The 13773-nt window shown below is 37.9% G+C and overlaps 1 long non-coding RNA gene across 1 annotated transcript in view; it reads right to left on the bottom strand.

Annotated features, from left to right (window-relative positions):
- Window positions 1-8230: 8230 nt before the first annotated feature.
- Window positions 8231-13773, bottom strand: part of LOC129779657 (uncharacterized) — a 119053-nt gene continuing 113510 nt past the window's right edge. The window contains exons 2-4 of the long non-coding RNA XR_008743732.1: window positions 9521-9570; window positions 9166-9401; window positions 8231-9104 (exon numbers count right to left, since the gene is read on the bottom strand). This is a non-coding gene — a long non-coding RNA (uncharacterized LOC129779657). The remainder of the gene's footprint in view (window positions 9105-9165; window positions 9402-9520; window positions 9571-13773) is intronic.

Here is a 13773-nt window from a genome sequence, read left to right as displayed (position 1 = left end):
CTAAATATATATTTTAAATATATTATTTTATTTTCTTCTCCTACGTGAATACCTACCAATCTACATGAAAAATGGATTAGTTTACTGTTTACTCTTTATGAACATGTTGGCGGTTCTGAAAAGAACCTTTTGTGTTGTGTTTTTGCTTTTTTTTTACAAACTTTCTCAATGTTTTCTCACTATCTCATAGTTGATTCTTGATTTTTTTCTGAAGGCTTTGTACTTATTAAATGTTCAACGCCGGGAATCTGTTGGCGTATGCACATATCGTACAATCAAAATGATGGCTGTGATAGGGAATGCATAGGTGGTCATCAGCTCATTCACTATCATATATTTCAATATTGAGCACATTACCGTACCTTAAACTGGGGTTTCGAATGAATTGTAAGATTTGTATCTCCGCAAACAAAGTAAATAGAAATGAAAAAGAACTGAGGTTTTGGAGACGAACTCTACGATCCGTCGAGAATTAAACGAGCTATAAGCGTTCTGAAAAAGCAACAGTAAATTAACACAGGATTAAAGTCCTTTAAAATAAGAACAGAGCAGCAGGAAATACATAGCTCATCATGTTGCTCCTTAGTTATGTTTCTATACAATGCAGATGTAACGTCAGTCAATTTTCAACATCAGTTATCAACCAAAGAAAACAGTTCTTGCTACCGAGAAAAATCGTTAATGCCATCCTGCATACAATGTGTTGTAATTTGAAGCCACTTTTTATTCTGAAACCATGCATGGGTTTGTGAAAACTGAATGATCAATCAGTTTATATTATATGTCATATTATGTCACTTTAGAATGCATTGGTATTGTGAAAACTTTTAATAAATCTTCTTTGAAAGGTTTAATGGCCCTGAAAAGCGCCGTGTTTTACGGTGGCTGGTTTTGCCACCGAAGCAGTCTGTATAAACAAACTTTTTCCTTCTTCTACCTCCTACCGTTTTGCGATTGCGTTTGCCACTCGCTGAAACTAGTTGTTGCCACCGAACCGAATGTGCTCTGTTCTGTAGGCGGGTTTTCTTATTGTCGTGAGCAGCTTTGCAAGCCAACTCGAGCACTCCGGCGGCCGAATTTCTATAACCGCTATTAGGTATATTGTGATGTGAAACGATGCCACACTACAACCACACTGATTTACGGTTTGAAAAAGAATGATATATTTTTCAGCGGATCCGCGCGTTTTGTACTTTAGCGGTACACGCTCACAGGATAGAGACAAATCGACAGACTCAGCCAAAGGGGCGAGTCCAACGAAACGAACGAATGAGCGTTAATAGGCAGCGATGGCAAAAAAATCAATTTGTGTTTTATTATTATTTTGGATATTGTTTTAGAAAGCATTGAACTGTATTTCGTAAACTTTTTTTTGGAAGGTTTAATGGCCCTGATAAGCGCCGTGTTTTATGGAATGGTTCCAATTTAGAAAACTTAGTACTCGTGGTTTTGAAAAAAAACCATTTCGAACGCCCTCGATGCCGCCTTGTTCTGGATTTGCCACCAAAGCAGATTGTATAAAGAACAAACTCTTTTCTTCTGCTACCTGCTGCCGTTTTGCGATTGCGTTTGGGTCTACCTGTTGTTGTCTTGATGTCCACCGAACCAAAACGCGAGCAGTGTTGCCAGCCAACTCGATCACTTCGGCAGCCGAAACTCTATAACGGCGGCTAGGTGGACTGGTGCACTGGTAATAACGCGTACGGCCTAGCTACCCTTGCGGAGCAATTGGCGAATACACCTACGGGAAACTGCAGTCCAACACGGTTCGAGCGGGATTTTGCCTTTCCCTTCACTTTTCCTCCTTTGCCATGTCCAGACATGGCTGCTTGTGTTAGTTTGTTGATGTGATGTGATGCGAAACGATGTGGTGTACGGTTTGGATGAGAATGATCGTCTGGCTCGCTCGAGAATTACGCATGTGTGAGACTGCGGCCAATGTTTCGTTCATTTTTTTCTTCTTCCTTTCCAATCGTGCTTCATTGGATTTCGCTGCTGCTGTGGTTGCCCGTTTTGGTCGGTACGATTTGAGGAGCACAAAATGGACCAATAAAAAATGGGCACATAGTGAATTTGGACAATGCTTGATATTTCACAATTATTCAATTATTTATCTCAAGAAAAATTAAATGTTATTCGTTATGATAGATGCGTAGATATATTTCCTATCAATTGATGCAAACACCTTTGCGATCTATTGAGAAATGCTCGAGTTATAAGCGTTCCAAATATTGCATTTTTTCCTACTTGTTCAGTGCCTAGATTTTCATTTCACCCCCTATATCTTCCGGTTAGACGTAGTCCTACGTCAAAAAAAATTATAGGAGGTTGTGTCCAAGATACGACCGCATTGTTGACGTAGAACTACGCTGTTATTTTATATAAGTCGCTTATTTATACCTTCGGATATTATTCTATAATGCTGTGAAATTTTAGAAACAACTGCTTGGTAGAATAATCTCTGAAATAGTATTACCTCAAAGGAATCGCACCTCTAGGCATCGTTCGTACAACGTAAACCAAGCGCCAAACAAACGTTCGCCATAGCATGCATACAGAGCCATACATTGGTGGCTTTAAGCTACTAGGAATATAAACACTTCTCATCATTTTGCCCTATACTCAGAAGAAACGCTCCTGTTAATATTACTGGTCTCGAAAAAAGTTGCATTACTTTCTCATGCTCGAGAGAAGCGCAGCTGTCACTCTTAGTGGAGGAAGTTTTGCCACTGGCAAGTGAAACCTAATCACATACAAAATTCCAAACGACATCTACTTTCTTGGTGACTAAACAAGCGAAATAAATAAAAGGAAAATTTTGACATTATCGTAGAAGCAATCTAAAATGAGTATGAACATTATTGTAATTGAATTGAGTGAATAAAGAAATTATGATGATGTTGTACCACACAGTGACAGTTGTCCAAACTAGTCCACAAAATATAACCGAAAGAACTTGGAATGTGTAACAATGATGCTCTATAATGCGCGAAATAATTCAAAAGACATCATGAATCACTGTTTCAGTGCCGAAAGCTACAAAATTAACAAAAAAACAAGAAGTGGGTTATATCTATAGTATAACCGCAATGGTGACGTAGGACTATCGTTGATTTAGTGATCATTTGTTTGAAGTTGAATCTGAATCCATTCTGAATGAAAGAATAAATGAATATTTGGGGGACTTCGAAAACGAGAGCGTTACGTTGGAGGTACAAGGTTTTATGCATCCAATATTGGATATGAAAATATCCTACTGATGGGGAAGAATAATCTTCAGAAGCTTCCCTGCTAATTGCACTTGATTGAAAAATAACAGAACCAAATGTATTTGGTTGCAGTGTCATATGGATAGAAAACATTAAAATGAACTCTTTTGCATGAATGTATTTTTCAATTTCCAGGGGAACTGGCAGATGATTTTCCAGCAACGATAATATTCTTCCGGAATCTTCTCGATGCTGGATGGCATTTAAACGAAAGAAGTTCCGCACATATATATATATATATATATATAAATATATATGTGTGTGTGGCGGCTGCTTCGATGTCTCAAACGGAACTGTTTTTCGATGCTGGTATTCTCTCGGTCGTCTTCTCTTCTTCTTTCATCGACTTTTCTGCGCTCCCTCACAATTCCAAACTAATTGAATGCGTTTCAGGTCAGGCCAGGTAATGAATCTCTTGATCCCTCGCCGTCCAGCTCGTCCAGCTCGTTCAACTCGTTCAGTAATGATGTTGTCTTGTCGATGTCCTCACGAGAAATGAATGCGTTTCACCACCAGAATATCGCTTAAGTATGCTATTTGTCCGTGATTGAATCGAGAAAAGGTGTGGTTTACGATGGCAATTTGGAAGGCAAACTAGAGGGGAATGAACTCTCTGAGTTTGAAACTTTCGGCGACTGAGCAATGATCAACTGAAAATTATATAATTTTCGCGATGCGAGACATTTTCCGTTGCGCGCGCATACATATTGGATACGAAAATTTCCAACTGATGGGGAAGAATAATTTCAGAAGCTTTCCTGTTAATTGCGATTGATTGAAAAATCACAAAACCAAATGTATTTGGCTGCACTGTCATATGGATAGAAAACATTAGAATAAACTCTTTCGCATCAATGTGGCGGCTGCTCCGATCTCTTCCCGGGGAACCATTTGTGGCATCACTCTCCTCCTGATGGATTCTCTTCTGGCCTAAGGTGCACAAACAGGCTCTTGGTGACACCGTTCATCCGCGCTTTCATGATATACGAAGAGCTTCACCACAACAGCGACAACATGCTCCAATCGCTGTTCAATTAGAACTGAGTGGATTTCCGAGTGGCGCTCGCTTATATACCGATTGGTGATTTCAATAGCCTGTTTTGAAAGCAATTTTAAGACTATTGAAACAAGTTTGTGAATCAAAAAGTAACAAGTATATAACGCGTAGACATTTTATTTTTCGAATGAAGTGTTTATCATACCATTTCGTTCAGTTGTTTAGAAGCTATTAACGCTCAAAATCTCGGTCTCCGGCGTAACGCTTTCGTTTTCGAAACTTTGATTTTACACCCCGGTATAGAAATGAAAGACGTAGTCCTACGTCAAAACTTTCACTCCAATTACGGTTAAATTTGTTTTTTATCACAACCAACAGCTGTGGAAGGAAGGATGGTTGATTGATCCGCTGTCGCAAATCGAAAAGTTTCATCCAAACGCTTTCCGTGGAATTTCAAATCCAGAGGTATCGGTCTGTGGTACAGAGCGGCGGGACAGTGGATAAATTTTCTGTTTATTCTACTCTCAAGATATTTACTGTAAGCCACACTTTCCATTTCTCCAAGAGGGAAGGTTATTCCCTCGCACTCAAGACAGACTAACAATGGTTGAATAGAGTGAGAGGCCATAATTCCTTGAGCTGTTTGTTTTCAGTCAACAATGGGCATGGTTGAGGGAAAATTTTTGGCCTGCACAAATATCCTTCTCCAAACATTCGAACAGAACACTGGGAACAACAGGTTTATATTGCTCAGTCTCGCAATTCAATTGTTGCAATGCTTCAACCCATACGTGGGATGCTGAAAATGCTGTGCCATGGGATGACTGGCTAACATTTATGGGTCGACGCCTCCGTTGTGCCAAATGAGTCGGTCGTAATTTTCTTCCTTTGACTTGTGCTGACCACTTTCGTTACGGAATGATTCCCCAAGCTTGATTAATTGGTTTGAATCGGATTGAAAATTTTGTTGAATGGAAGACAAACAATATTGCATTCCAATCAGTCACACTTGCTCGCCTTTTGGCTTATTCTTGCAATGATTCACAGGGAATCATGATTATCATGGCACACGAATAGAAACAGTGACTCTTATTTGTTAAGAATAAATGAGATTGTGTTCGTAGAATTGCATGTGCTTGTACAGGTTTTTTTTTTCAAATGAGATATAATACTTTCAATAGAAATAATACACAGTTAAATGATATTTATTTTTATTTTGAATATCACTGTGAAGGTTTTCAATGTGTTATATACTCTGAATCACTTCGTTGCTAGCAGAAAAAACCATGAGGATTATTTTTCTTATGTCATTAACACCACCTTTCGCAGAGTGACGTTGCTGTAAACCTAAATTAATAACGGTTGAGCTGAAGAATAATGAAGAGAGATTAAGCGTGCTATATTTGATTACAATTTTTGTTTTTTTTACGTTACACCCTCAATTTTCCTGTTTATATAGCTCTGTGATGATGAACATTGTTTGTCAGTAACACCTTTCGCCTCTAAACAGATTAGTTTAGCCAAAGGATTTATTCCCTTGTAATCTCAGACTTTCCATCCCGCGTAGACACGTGTCAAACCTCCGTCAGTCAAATGCTAAGAAACGAGATTTATTTATTTTGAGAAAAAAAAACTTGTTTCATTATTTTGGAAATATATACATCCAGATGTTGTTCGCCACGATTGATTCACCACGATACATCAAGAATATTTCAGCTGCGAGAATTTTATTGTTGAATCATTTCAGTCATTCACACGTGGCGATACCAACGCCTAAAGTGTTGCGTTATGTTTGCGCATGGTATTAGCTGGTGATTGTAATATATTTTACATGTGAGAAGTGTCGTGTTCTAATAAAAGTTCACAGTTGAGAGCCGCTCTCAATCTTGCATATTACAACATTTGAACTAGATTTGTATGTAATTATTCATCTTCATACACCCACACTGTACATCTGAACCATTCTTGCATGCTTCGGTAACAACCTCCAGCAACGTGACTCCGGGAGAGTTCCTTTTCGATTAGTGTAGTATTTCGGAAAATAAGAAGGTGGATCGGAGAGTTGTTTAAACGTTCAAATATTAAAGAAGCAACGTTTTGCCACACTTAAAAGGTTGTGTTGACGGAATAAGATGACTAAAGATTATTTACACAGTCTAATATTTCTGTTTTCGGAGGAAACTTCCGAAATTTTTTGAAATTTCGGAAGTTTCCGCAAATTTGCAAATTTGTTTTTGCTATACCGTTTGGCATCGTATAAGTAAATAAGTATTGCGTCGCTCTTGTCCTAATATTTTATTGTACATGTTGTGGTTTTTTTGGGCTGATTGATCAATTCCATTTTATAACTAGCTGAACTGCAATAGAAGCGTTGATACTGGCAGCACTTCGGGTAGCGCCAAGAAACATCCGATCATTGAAAGTTGCCAACATTAACAAAACAAAACAAATAGCTGTCCTTATTGTCCAAAAGATTAAAAACTATACAATTGAAAGTGAATATTATGCAAATTGAAAATTAAAAGTTTAAATATTGTTCCTGTTAATTTCAACATAAAACGCTGGGAAACTATTTGCAAAAAATACCTGCAAACCGATTTATGTATGTATTCAATAATTATAAAATGAAAAACTGGAATTAAATTGAAATAAATTACAGCAAAAGCTAGGTTACACGGGAAAGCAAAAACGTCGTAACTCGATGAAAGAAAATCGGGATTCATATCAACCCTCAAAAGTTTCGGGAACAAGAAGTAGGGTAAATGATCTTGGTTTGTCCAATTTGGGGTGTTTTTACGCAACTAGTAGATGCAAATCGATTTTTCTTCATGAAAATCACACATAATCGATACGAGTTTGGGTTTGTTGAAAAGCCCCAAGTCTCTAGTTGCTAATAATACCATAAGGTGTTGAAATTATTCAAATTTTTATGTTTTTTAACGATTTTCCTTAAAGAATAATTATGATCATGGTTTGACCACCTCTGATCATGGTTTGCCCAAAAAAAATGATCATAGTTTGTCCGGTTTTAGAAATCTCCATTTTTGAATGAAAACATTCGAATTCACAATTAGATGTTGCATTTATCATTGCTTGAGTTTACTGTCATCATATTGATTCATTCATAATTTAGGCTTTCTTCAGAATATTGCCTTTTCTTGGGCATTTTAGAAGTGTTCACCTCAACACAATCAACACAGAAAAACCATACTTCTGCTATGCGCGAAGCACACCATAAACAAACATAAACAAACTGCAGCGCGCCAAACGGTTGCCATAGAAATCATGTGGACAAAACAACATTATTGAATTGGACAACTCATGATCAGAATTGAGTTCATCAAAATGCGTTAATTTAATGGTTTAGCTATGTAAATCCGATACAAATGGTGAGCAAGCATGATGTTTACCATATTTATAAGTGTTGTAATCCAGAAAAGGTCTGAATACGTGCCAAATAATCATCTGGTGATCGATTAAAAGTTAGCTCGAATGAGGGGCGCATTGACACCAATAGAAGGTGTATTTTATAATCCTTTAAAACATGTGATTTCGTAAAAATATACTATCAAACTACTATAAATCATGTAAAAGGCAATTTCATTCATATGTTTCGAAACATTCGAAGGCCTTATTTGACACAGGAGCGCTGAATTAGAGCATTCAAAAAAGTGGGCAAACCATGATCATATTTTCGACTGGACAAACCAAGATCATTTACCCTAATTTTGTTGAGGTTTGTAAGTGGTTACACTAAAGCTAAAAAGGTTTGTTGATTCTGATACTTACCATAGGGAAATTTAGAGAACACGCCATAGCTTGTGCTAGCGACCGCGTTCTTAGACGAGAGTTGTATTCTGTTTTCTGACAACCCGGCAGATATAGCTAAGATATATGAAGAGAAATCAAAAGTGACTTACCTGTTTCTACTTACCTGGACTCGCCGTTAGTACGCTGCTGCTTGCTTCCCTTGCTGTTCGCTGTCGCTGCTGCTGCTGAAGGACCTGAAAAGGAAAAATCTGGAACTTGCCTTTGTCGTTTGCTGCTACGGAGTGAGCTGTAAAAGTAAAAACACAACGTAGGACTAATTGGGTAAGCGCCAACAAGGTTTTATGTCATTTTCAGTACTTAGGCTGGTCATATCGATCAATAGGCAAAACTACAATCTTCTCATTCTATTCATGATCTATGAGCTAAAAAAATAATCAAGAGTATAACAAGTGAAACGAATGAAGCAGGAGCAACCGATATATTTTCTATGGTTATTTCCATAGCTATTTTGGAATCATCGGATGCTTCTACTTATGGTCGGACTTTTACTTTTCAATTTTATTGTATATTATCTGATGTTCTTCTTCTTCTTCTTCTTCTTCTTCTTCTTCTTCTTATATGGGCACTAACGTTCCTAGAGGAACTCCGCCGTCTCAACGTAGTATTACTTGCGTCATTTTCATTAGTACTTAGTTGAGATTTCTATGCCAAATAACACGCCATGAATGCATTCTGAGTGGCAAGCTCTAGAATACGCGTGACCACAGTGCAAGTCAGAGGAAATTTCTTTGAAGAAAAATTTCCCCGACCAGAACGGGAATCGAACCCGAACACCCGGCATGTTAGGTTTGCGCTAACCACTCGGCCACGGGAGCACGTCTGATGTATAATTCCTGAAACTCCGGTTACAAATGAACGCCACAAACAACTGACTCCTTCGATTCATGAAATGGTGGTTCCGATTCAACGGAGACCCGAAATGTTCCTTTCACTAATTTATTCTGTAACGCAATAATGGCATCGAATAGACAGTCTTCTGGATCCAGGTGTGGTATTTTGCAGAAAATCTAAAAACGACAATTGTTCCAAATGATTGTTAAACTGAAAATGGAACAGGTTCTAACTAACCTAGGAAAATTTAGGCTGATATTTGTTTTCCTCCACAAATTTCGCCACCGTCAGCTATTCATAAACAAATGTTTTCGATGTTCTGTCCGTGGTCGTAAAAGCATGGTGAGGCCGAAAAACTCAAAACATAAACCGCGAGCTATACACAAGACAGGGTCTGCTCCGAAAATATGCTTGTGAGCTTCTGATTGAGTCCAGTATATGTAGGAGTTTTATTTCTAGATCCAAGGCGGTAGCTGGAAGTAAACCAAAGAACAAAGAACAGATAATTTATAACAGATTTTCTTTAAAACAGATTGCGTATAAGAATCAAGTCGAAATGTGGGAAATAAAACAGAATATATTGAATACCAACCATATTTTTCTGCATTTGAATCAAACGCTCTTTAAGTTTCTGGAGGAAGGCTGAAACAAGTAGGAAGAAAAATGGAATTAATGAAGTCATTTGAATATAATGCCGGGAACATTGTGTAATTTCCAACCTTCCGTTTGAGGTTAGATCCATCGTTCTGCAATGGAACTCGTCGTGAAGAAGTTTGGGTTGAGAGAGCGAGTGTCAGAAGTTTAGTTGGAGTGGTTCTTTTCGCGGTATTGACCGAAATATTGTTACGACAAGGAATAGAAGAATAATGATGCTTAGTGCAAGACAAAAAAGTATACATTCTTGAACATTTTTCAAGCATATTTTAACATTGGGTAATGGTAATATTTTTCCAGGTAAATTTTGATACTTACGTTTCCTCGGGTGATATAAATATAGATCAAAATTGTCCAAAAATCTGTGCGTGGAATTGCGTCGTAAGAAGGGATTAAATTGAAAAATATATTTTCCCGAGATGAGTATCGTTTGCTAATTTATTTCAAATTTGTAAAGATATGCGATGAGTTTCTGGAAAATGAAAACTATCTATGAATACATCTGATGGATTTAAATTTCGCTTCTAATTTACAATCAAAATAACCAAACATACACAAATCTGAAAAAACAACATAATTTTTGAAATAAAAAATGCAGATTCATTTAGAAATACCACCAGTATGTTGTTGATTTTTTCCGGTTTGGTTTGGCTGGTTTGGCCAAAATAGAGGTCTATTAAAGAAAAAAGGAAAAAATATGGGAGGATTATAGCTGTGATATATCCGCAAGGTTAAGGTAGGACTACCGTTAGCATAATAATCATTTGTTTGAAGCTGTATCTAAATCAATTCTCAATGAATGGATTAACTGATATTTTAGAAGATTGCTGAAAATTCTTCTTGTAAGTGTGTGAGTGGAAAAATTGTATTGTATGCCAAACAAAAAGCCATACAAGCTAATTAAATGCAAATAAAAGCCATGGAAGCTGGAATTATATGCAATTTAAAAGGTTTTTGTGATTTTGATAGTTTCAACCAACAAGATGAAATGCATACTTCAGACACAATTCATCAGTCATTCAAGTTTTCCAAATTTGTCGAAGAATGGCTTCATTTAAGAATCATAATTTGTGGATAAAAATGATTGTTAACATACAAAAATTCGAAGTTTCGGAACTTCATAAAAATTCGATGCTCCACAAAGTTCGTCAAAAATAGTTTTACCATCTTGTCCCCATTTTTTTTAATTTTCTACATGACTTCATGACTACATGACATAATAGGGGTCAATATTTCCAGTAGATGGTTCTTATACTTCTGTTTGTTGAGGAATGTAATAATCATCTTGGATGTATTTTTATCGAAAATAAATGCTGTGTATGTTCATAAATCATAATTTTCTTAAAAATTCAGAGATATTGATTGATGAAACTTTACAGAAAATAAAGAAAAATCAGTTAAGCGACTGATAAATATTTTTATTTTTTAGAATAATTTATCATTGAATATTTATTAGTTTACTTTTATTAACTCTCTTACAGTCTCGGTGGTACAGACCGGAAATCAATAATTTTGTTTTGGGAGGCTAAATTAAATGACTATTGAAACTGAATGAAGTTGAAGAAAAACTATTTTCTGGAGTTTTTTCATTTAATTATACAGTGATTCGCCTCTAATTCGACATTTAGCTAATAGGACTTTTTTGTAAACCTCCTTTGTGCAAGTTTCTACAACACGATAAATCTTTAGGAGTGTTTTAAACCATTTTACTAGATTATATATTTTGCACACATTTCTTATTGCTATTTGTTAGATTTCAATGATCTTCCGAGTACTGGATGGTTAGAACTTTGTTCTCTTGTCTAGTGCTACAGACTTTTTCATATAAAGGGTGTGTCACATCAAATTTCATCACGGAAAAAACGCTGCAGAAATTTAATTTTTAGGAATTATATCTTCAGCTTTCGCTTATAATCAGATAAGAGTGTATAGATCACGTTGGCCATGCTTCACTGTCAATTTTTCATAAATTTGGAAAAATGTCGTCGAACGAAAAAGAGCGTCCTAAATTAATCCTGTGCACTCATTTCGAGAATCCGGAGTTGTCACATCGGGACATCGGTAAGATGCTGGGAATCGTCCAATCCACGGTCAGCAGAGTACTAAAACGATACTTCGAGAACCTAACCATCGACCGGAAGGTGAAGAACGGCAAAAATGGATGTTCCGTCAGTGAAAAAGATCACAAGCGCGTAGTTAAGCAGTTTAGACGTGATCCGAGAAGTTCGGTCCGGGATGTCGCCAATAAGCTGAATTTGTCAAGTTCATTCGTCCAGCGGACCAAGCAGCGGGAGGGCCTGCGTACATACAAGGTTCAGAAGGCTCCTAACCGCGACGAAAGGCAAAACATGGTGGGGAAGACGCGAGCCCGGAAGCTGTACACCGAAATGCTGACGAAGCCGCATTGCCTGGTAATGGACGATGAAACCTACGTCAAAGGGGACTTTCGTCAGCTGCCTGACCTGTTGTTCTTCTCCGCAGAGGACAAATTCAGCGTTCCGGAGGAGATTCGCAAGCAGAAACTATCCAAGTTTGCCAAAAAGTACATGGTGTGGCAAGCGATCTGCTCTTGCGGAAAGCGGAGCGCCCCCTTCGTGATGACCGGCACGGTAAACGGGCTGGTTTACCTTAAGGAGTGCCTACAGAAGCGCTTACTACTACTATTGAAGCAGCACGAGGGCCCGACCATCTTCTGGCCGGATCTCGCTTCGTGCCACTATTCAAAGGACGTGTTGGAGTGGTACGAAGCCAACGGGGTCACCTTCGTGCCAAAGGAAATGAACCCGCCCAACGCGCCGGAGCTTCGCCCAATAGAGAAATATTGGGCGATTATGAAGCAGGCCCTCCGGAAGAACCCAAAAGTTGTCAAATCGGAGGCGGACTTCAAGAGAAAAAGGATTTCTGTTAAAAAAAACAGGAAGTGCGTTATATCTATGGTATAACCGCAAGGGTGACGTAGGACTATCGTTGATTTAGAGATCATTTGTATGAAGTTGAATCTGAATTCATTCTGAATGAATGAATATTTGGAGAACTTCGAAAACGAGAGCGTTACGTTGGAGGCACAAGGTTTTATGCATCCAATATTGGATACGGAAATATCCTACTGATGGGGAAGAATAATCTTCAGAAGCTATCCTGTTGATTGCGATTGATTGAAAAATCACAAAACCTAATGTATTTGGTCACAGTGTTACATGGATAGAAAACATTAAAATAAACTCTTTCACATGAATATATTTTGAAAATTCCCAAAGGAACTGGCAGATTATTTTCAGTAACGATTAGTTATTTCCACATTTTCCTCGATACTGGAAGCCCACCAGTGGTTAATACCAACTCGATAACCACCTGTTAATAGCACTTGATTGAAACATATTTGGTCACAGTGTTACATGGATAGAAAACATTCAATTAAACTCTTTCACATGAATATATTTTGAAAATTCCCAAAGGAACTGGCAGATTATTTTCCAGCAATGATTAGATCTTTCCGGAACTTTCTCGATGCTGAATGGCATCCTAACGGAAAGAGTTCTGCGCGTGTATGTGTCGATCCTTCGCCGTCCACCTCCTCCAGCACGTTAGGCAACGATGTTGTCTTGTCGATGTCCTCACGAAAAATGAATGTGTCTCACCACCAGAATATCGCTTAAGTATGCTTTTTGTGTGTGATTGAATCGAGAGAAGGTGTGGTTTACGATGGCAATTTGGAAGGCAAACTAGAGGGGAATGAACTCTACTGAGCAATAATCGATTGCGGGCGCATACAATATTGGATACGGAAATATCCTACTGATGGGGAAGAATAATCTTCTGAAGCTATCCTGTTAATTGCGATTGATTGAAAAACCACAAAACCAAATGTATTTGGTCACAGTGTTACATGGATAGAAAACATTCAATTAAACTCTTTCACATGAATATATTTTGAAAATTCCCAAAGGAACTGGCAGATTATTTTCAGTAACGATTAGATATTTCCACATTTTCCTCGATACTGGAAGCCCACCAGTGGTTAATGCCAACTCGATAACCACCTGTTAATAAGCGCGCGTGTATGTGTGTGTAGCGATCCTGATAGATTCCCTTCTGGCCTAGGGTGCACAAACAGGCTCTTGGTGACACCGTTCATCCGCGCTTTCATGATAAATAAAGAGCTTCACCGCAACAGCGACAACATGCTCCAAT

This window comes from Toxorhynchites rutilus, chromosome 3, assembly GCF_029784135.1.
Source record: "Toxorhynchites rutilus septentrionalis strain SRP chromosome 3, ASM2978413v1, whole genome shotgun sequence".
Taxonomy (NCBI): domain Eukaryota; kingdom Metazoa; phylum Arthropoda; class Insecta; order Diptera; family Culicidae; genus Toxorhynchites; species Toxorhynchites rutilus.
The sequence above is the reverse complement of the archived record's forward strand: the minus strand, read 5'-3'. Positions and strand labels throughout refer to the sequence as shown.